Source organism: Rhinopithecus bieti, unplaced genomic scaffold, assembly GCF_001698545.2.
Source record: "Rhinopithecus bieti isolate Rb0 unplaced genomic scaffold, ASM169854v2 scaffold_12155, whole genome shotgun sequence".
Lineage (NCBI taxonomy): Eukaryota > Metazoa > Chordata > Mammalia > Primates > Cercopithecidae > Rhinopithecus > Rhinopithecus bieti.
This window is the reverse complement of record NW_016807423.1, coordinates 2898516-2905601: the sequence shown is the minus strand read 5'-3', so window position 1 is coordinate 2905601 and position 7086 is coordinate 2898516. Positions and strand designations below refer to the sequence as shown.

General features: G+C 46.9%; 1 pseudogene; it reads right to left on the bottom strand.

The window, feature by feature from the left end:
• Positions 1 to 347: 347 nt before the first annotated feature.
• On the bottom strand, positions 348 to 1733 carry LOC108535605 (keratin, type II cytoskeletal 8 pseudogene; annotated as a pseudogene).
• Between the last annotated feature and the right edge of the window lie 5353 nt (positions 1734 to 7086).

The following is a 7086-nucleotide window of genomic DNA, read 5'->3' as shown; positions in this document are numbered from 1 at the left end:
GAGGAGGAAAGAAGAAGAAGGAAGAAGAAGAAGAAAGAAGAAGAAAGAAGAAGAAGGAAGAAGAAGAAGAAAGAAGAAGAAGGAAGGAAGAAGGAAGAAGAAGAAAGAAGAAAGAAGAAGAAGAGGAGGAGGAAGAAGAAAAGTACAGCACAATTGAATTGTTTTGTAGCTGGAGACATGGACAAGGGGGGTATCCCCAGGCGGTAAACTCCCCGCCGGTGGGCTGAAGGCTAGGGCTGAGCCTCAGGTGGGTCTCCTGTTCCCCATGCTCCTGTGCACAGAAGTCTCCCTCCCGCGCTCTGGGGCAGCCGCAGGAGGGTCAGGCTGGGAGGGGCTGCCGTGGCTGTTCACTTGGGCAGGACGTTAGAAGACTCAGACACCAGCTTTCTGTTGCAGGTCTCGATTTCTTCACAACCACGGCCCTGGTGGAGCTGGTGCGGCTGAAGGAGCTGGAGCCCATGCCAGAGTCAAAGTTGGAGCCCAGGACGTAGTTGAGGCCGGGGCTGGTGAGGCCCCCATAGGCCGAGCTCAGCGCACCTGCATAGCCGCTGGTCGTCTTCGTATGGATACTCACGTTCTGCATCGCAGTCTCCAACCGGCTCTCCTCGCCCTCCAGCAGCTTCCTGTAGGTGGCGATCTCGATGTCCAGGGCCACCTTGACGTTCATCAGCTCCTGGTACTCATGCAGCTGCCGCGCCATGTCCTGCTTGGCCGGCTGCAGGGCGGCCGGCAGCTTGGAAAGCTTGGCGTTGGCGTCCTTAACTGTCAGCTCCTCCGGCTGCTTGGCCTCTGCGATGGCGGCCTCCAGGGAAGCCCTCTGGCCCTTGAGGCCCTCAGTCTCAGCCTGGGGCTCACTGATGTTCTGGTTTATCCCAGAGATCTCAGTCTTTGTATGCTGCACCTCATCCCAGTGCTTCCCAGACAGCGTCTGCAGCGCCTCATACTTGATCTGGTACCTGCTTTCAGCCTCAGCCCGGCTGCCGTCTCGTACTGCGCCTTGACCTCAGCGATGATGCTGTCCGTGTCCCGGGAGCAGCTGTTGTCCATGGACAGCACCACAGATGTGGCCGAGATCTGGGACTGCAGCTCCCGGATCTCCTCTTCACACAGCGGCCTGAGGAAGTTGATCTTGTCAGTCAGCCCTTCCAGGCAAGACTCCAGCTCTACCTTGTTCATGTAAGCTTCATTCACATCCTTCTTGATGAGGACAAATTCATTCTCCATCTCTGTAGGCTTATTGATCTCATCCTGGTACTTGCTCTTGAAGTCCTCCACCAGCCCCTGCATGTTGTCAAGCCCCGCCTCCAGCTTTAGCTTCTCCTGGCCCAGAGTCTCCAGCTGCTGCCTGAGGTGTTGATGTAGCTCTCAAACATGTTGTCCATGTTGCTCCGAGTCGTCTGCTGCTGCTGCAGGAGGCTCCACTTGGTCTCCAGCATCTTGTTCTGCTGCCCCAGGAACCGTATCCTGTCGATGAAGGAGGCAAACTTGTTGAGGGTCTTGATATGCTCCTTCTCCTGGGTACGCACAGCCTAGATGTTGGGGTTCACCTCTGTGGAGGTTGGGGGGCTCAGCAGGCTCTGGTTGACTGTGACGACGGTGATGCCTCCCGTGCCGCTGGTCCCACCATAGCCTCTGCCCAGGTCACTCCAGAAGCTGCTGCTGCCCACTCGGGAGAAACTCGAAGAGCTGATGCGGGCACTGGGCCCACTCGTGTAGAAGCGGCATAGCAGCATTTTTACAATAATCCAACAACCCTATTGCTCATCAATAGCATAATTGAGAAATATATTGTGATATATTCATACGGTGGAAACTATTCAGCAATGGGAATGACTGAACTACAGCACTATGAATCTTATAGATCGAGTACATGAAGCAAAATACAAATTACTCCATTTATATAAATGTAAAAAAAAAGAATCCTAGGCAACATAGCCAAACTCTGTTTGTACAAAAATTTAAAATAAAATTAGTCAGGTATGGTGGAGCATGCCTGGAGCCCTAGCTACTCAGGAGGCTGAGGTGTGTGGATCACTTGAGGCAGGAGTTTAAGGCTGCAGTGAGCCATGATATGGCAGAGGGAGATCCTGTCTACTGTCTGTCCCTAGAGAAAAAGAAAAAAGTAAGTCAGAAAACAAGCCAAATGAAACTATATTGTTGAGAGATGTGTATGTAAGTGGTGAAACGGAAAACAAGCAAGTAGCCAACATACAATTCAAGATCGTGCTTACCTCCGGACATAGAATGGGGTGTGTGACCTAAGGGAAGTCTAGTATGGATGAGGGGCTGCTTTTTGAGTGCTGGGTAAATTCTAATTTTTGAAGTGGGTGGTGGTGAAATGTTTTAAAACATTAAAAGTTTTAAAATGAATGGTGCTTATAAAGGATTAAAAAAAACCCCACAAGGCATAACCTAAAGTTTTCATGATGCCAGTCTCCTGGTATCTTTTCCTGAATTTGACAGACAGGATGGCCAGAGGAAATGCATCAATGCAGAGGGCCAGAAACAGCAGTGTGGCCTGGGAAAGGCGAGTGGTTGCTGCTTCAGCCATGCGACTTGCTAGAGCAGTGCTTCGTTTTCATTATTTCTTTTCCTTTATAATCTTATTGTAAGAATATTTTGCATATATATATATTTTTTCAAGTTTCCACACAATGCATTGATTTACTTCTATTTTCCATTTTTTTCTTTTTAATTTTTTTATAGAACAGTGCTTCTTAAACTTTAGTGTGCACACTGGGGACTCTTACTAAATGCAGATTCTGGTTTAGTAGGTCCCAAGGAGGGACCAGGGTTCTAACAAGCTCCCTGGTGAAGTCCTTGCTGCTGGCTCACGGAACCCCTCTTTGAATGGCAAGAAGCTAGAGCATTTTCAAGTGGAAAGCGGCCTCTGCAGCCAGGTTCAGTGGCTCACGCCTGTAATCTCAGCACTTTGGGAGGCTCAGATGGGAGGATTGCTTGAGCCGAGGAGTTTAAGACCAGCCTGGGCAACATAGTGAGATCCCATCTCAGAAAGGAAAGAGGAAGGAAGGAAGGAAGGAAGGAAGGAAGGAAAGAAGGAAGGAAGGAAGGAAGGAAGGAAGGAAGGAAGGGAGGGAGAAAGCTGTGAGTGTACTGTTCCCAGCCTGATGCCACACACTTCATAATTCCATCTTATTCCTGCTTCCACTCTCCTTCCATCGCCACTCCCATCTCCTTACGGGTTCTGAGTTCGCAGGTCCCAGGGAGGGGCCAAGGATCCCTACAGAACCACCTGCCCATCTCTATTCCATTCCCACTTATCTCCTTCTCTGTCCCTCTCTCCATCCTCAGATTCTTCCCCAACCCCATCCCCATCTGGTCTCCATTGCATCCATATCGCTATCTTCATTTCTGTCTGTTTTCCCATCTGTCTCAATGTCCAGCTCCAGGTGAATCCCAGCTCCCATTGCTATCTCCATCCTATCCCCACTACACCCCATCCCTATTCTGATACACTTCCTTTACACCCTTACTTTCTCCAGAGTGAAAATTGAGGCAGATTCATAAAGAAGTCTAAGAGTTGTGGGGATGTTGGGGACTCTCAAGGTTGACAGTCTCTCCATATAGAAATTCTTCCCCAGGCCGGGTGCGGTGGCTCAAGCCTGTAATCCCAGCACTTTGGGAGGCCGAGACGGGCGGATCACAAGGTCAGGAGATCGAGACCATCCTGGCTAACCCGGTGAAACCCCGTCTCTACTAAAAAATATAAAAAACTAGCCGGGCGAAGTGGTGGGCGCTTGTAGTCCCAGCTACTTGGGAGGCTGAGACAGGAGAATGGCGTGAACCCGGGAGGCGGAGCTTGCAGTGAGCTGAGATCCGGCCACTGCACTCCAGCCTGGGCAACAGAGCAAAACTCCGTCTCAAAAAAAAAAAAAAAAAAAAGAAATTCTTCCCCAGATTCCAAAGAGAAACTTTGAAAGAAATTACTCAAGTCAAGATTTCAGATATAACTTCTTCACTTCCCATGGTGAGTATGGGGGAGGGTTAGGACTGCAATGGGAAGCAGGAGGGAATCAAAGGGAGATAGGGCTCTCCGGAGAGACAAGAAGGGAATGAGGGAAGCTAAGAAGTCACAGACTGGGAGACAGACAGAGGCAAAAGAGAAATGTATGGATAACAGATCTCAAATCTAGTTTAGCCTCTTCCTCACCCTCCCATCCCCACACAGGTCAGACTTTGACACAAGGAATTTAGAGAAGAAAAAAGGTGTGGTCTGCTCTTTCATTCAATCCATTATCTGTTGAGCATACCTTTTTTATTCAAATGGAGCAGAAGAAAGAAGCTTGAAATGGTCAGTTATCTCTGGTTTATCTGGCTGAAGAGTGCAGAGATGATTCTCTTTCAGGATGGGAGAGGGGTGGGGAGGAGGAGAGAGGTGGGAATGTAATGATGATGGTGATGGGTTGATGAATGTGAGACTGGAGGTTTTTTGTTGTTGTTGTTGTTGTTGTTTTTTTCAGACTGAGTCTCACTCTTGTCCCCCAAGCTGGAGTGCAATGGTGCGATCTCGGCTCACTGCAGCCTCCGCCTTCTGGGTTCAAGCAATTCTCCTGCCTCAGCCTCCCGAGTAGCTGGGATTACAGGCGCCTGCCACCTCGCCCGGCTAATTGTTGTATTTTTAAGTAGAGACAGGGTTTCACCATTTTGGCCAGGCTGGTCTCGAACTCCTGACCTCAGGTGGTCCACCTGCCTCGGCCTCCCAAAGTGCTGGGATTACAGGCATGAGCCACTGTGCCCAGCCGAGACTGGAGTTTTAAATTACAGTAGTCTTTCCTCCTTCCTCAGGTATCTGCGGTTTCAGTTACCTGAGGTCGACCACACTCTGAAATTATTAAATGAGAAAATCCAGAAACAATTCATAAGTTTTAAATTGCGTGTTGTTCTGAGTAGCATGGTAAGATCTCAAGCAATTCCACTCCGTCCTGCTCAGGAGGAATCATTTCTTTGACTTATCCCTTTGTCCAGCGTCTCCACTCTGTCTATGCTACCCCCTCATTAGTCGCTTGGTAAAGGTCTCGGTTATCAGATCAACTGTCGCGGTATCGCAATGCTTATGTTCAAGTAACCCTTATTTTACTTAATAATGGCCCCTGAGTGCTACAGTAGTGATGCTGGCATATTGTTATAATTGTTCTATTATTACTGTTAAACTCTTACTATGTGTAATTTATAAAGTAAACTTTATCATAGGTATGTGTTTTTAGGAAACAAACATAGCATATATAGGGTCTGATATTATTCAGTTTCAGGCAACCATTAAGCATCTTAGAACGTATCATCTTGAATAAGAGAAGACTTGTATATCGAATGACTAGAACACGAATGAGCCCACCCAAGATATTGTTAAGGCACAGAAAAGGGAAACATGACAAAACTGAGTTGAAGGCAGTGACTGGAGGATAATAAAAGTTTCATGTTTGTACCCCCACTGAGTTTCAGATTATTCAACTAACCAATCACCTGCTGTGTAGAGCCTCTTTCTTTCCCAAGACCTTGCTGTCTTCTCCCTTATATTCATGCTGGGAATTCAGCAGTGGAAGCTCTGTCCAGTTGCCTTCTGTTGGAATTAGCAATAGAATCTCACAAATTGTTTAAACCCATTTAATGTCTCTTCTCAACTTCTGGAGTGAAACCCAAGAAGCATTGGAACTTTACTTTTGCTGACGGTTTCCCCATTTTTCCTTCTGATTCTTTCAGTTTCTGGTTATTGGCTAGGGCTGCTTGTGACTCATCTAACTTGTATTTTGGCTGTTCCATAGCCTGTCCATGAATGCAGGGGATTGGGATGAGAAGGTAACCCACACATTCAAGTTGAATTTGTTCAGGGTGGTGAGCTTCCACCTGGGTAGGTAGCAGCCTTGGTTAGGAGCCTGGTTTCATGGTTTGACCACTGATGATCTCTGCTGGGTGGCTGGTGGGATCTAGTCTCTGATAGGTGAGAGATGACAGAGAATCTGGTTTGTTAGCTCTTTTTTTTTTTTTTTGACAGAGTTTCCCTCTTGTTGCCCAAGCTGGAGTGCAATAGCGCGATCTCAGCTCGCTGCACCCTCCGCCTCCTGGGTTCAAGTGATTCTCCTGCCTCAGCCTCCCAAGTAGCTGGGATTACAGGTGCGTGCCACCACACCCTGCAAATTTTTTGTATTTTTAGTAGAAATGGAATTTCACAATGTTAGCCAGGCTGGTCTCGAACTCCTGACCTCGGGTGATCTGCCCACCTTGGCCTCCCAAAGTGATGGGATTACAGGCATGAGCCACCGTGCCCAGCCTGTTAGCTCTTTTTCTATGACAGATTGTTTATTTGTGAGATCAAGTCACTCAAACTCTTTTGTGCCCAAAGGAAGGAGAAGAGCCCTTTGAGATGTGTCTGAACTGGTGAGTTTTTGTGGTTCTGTGGCTACTGACCGATGAGGAGTTATAAAAATGAAGCTGCAAACTCTGGAGTCTCTAGGCCTATAAATGAGAAAAGCCTTAAATCTCATTGTGTGAATGGGGAAAATTTTTCTACCTCCTGAGGGTATTAACAGATTAGATTGTAAAGATTTAAATTAAAGGGGCTTTGTCCTGATTGGTTTATAGAGACCAGTAAGAGCTTTTGTAAATCCAATTTTGCCCAAACTCCAAGAAAACAAAGAAGCTGAACTCCTAATACTTTAAATGGGATAAGCAAAACAAAACAAAAACCTTTTTCATAGAAACTGCTAGCTCAGAAGCAATTTTATACAAGAATCCATGGTTCATGTAATCAGGAAAGGTTTAATCCTTGGACAAGTCAGACTGGTTTGATGATTTTGCCCTAAAACTAACATCTTTTCCTGATTTTACCAGTGTAGAGTATAATACAAACATATGTTTCAGTTTATTTGATTTTTTTAAACTATACCTGCTGGAATAGGATTAGTCTGACGTTTAAGAATTGCTTTTGTTTTCTCATGGAGAGAATAATCTGAATACCGAACACACAGACATACTCCTCTGCCTCTGCTGGTCCCGGTATCAATCATCCTCCTTCCAACTTTATCAATCACACTCATTCCAACTTTACCTAAGTAGCTAAGTTCTGTTTCA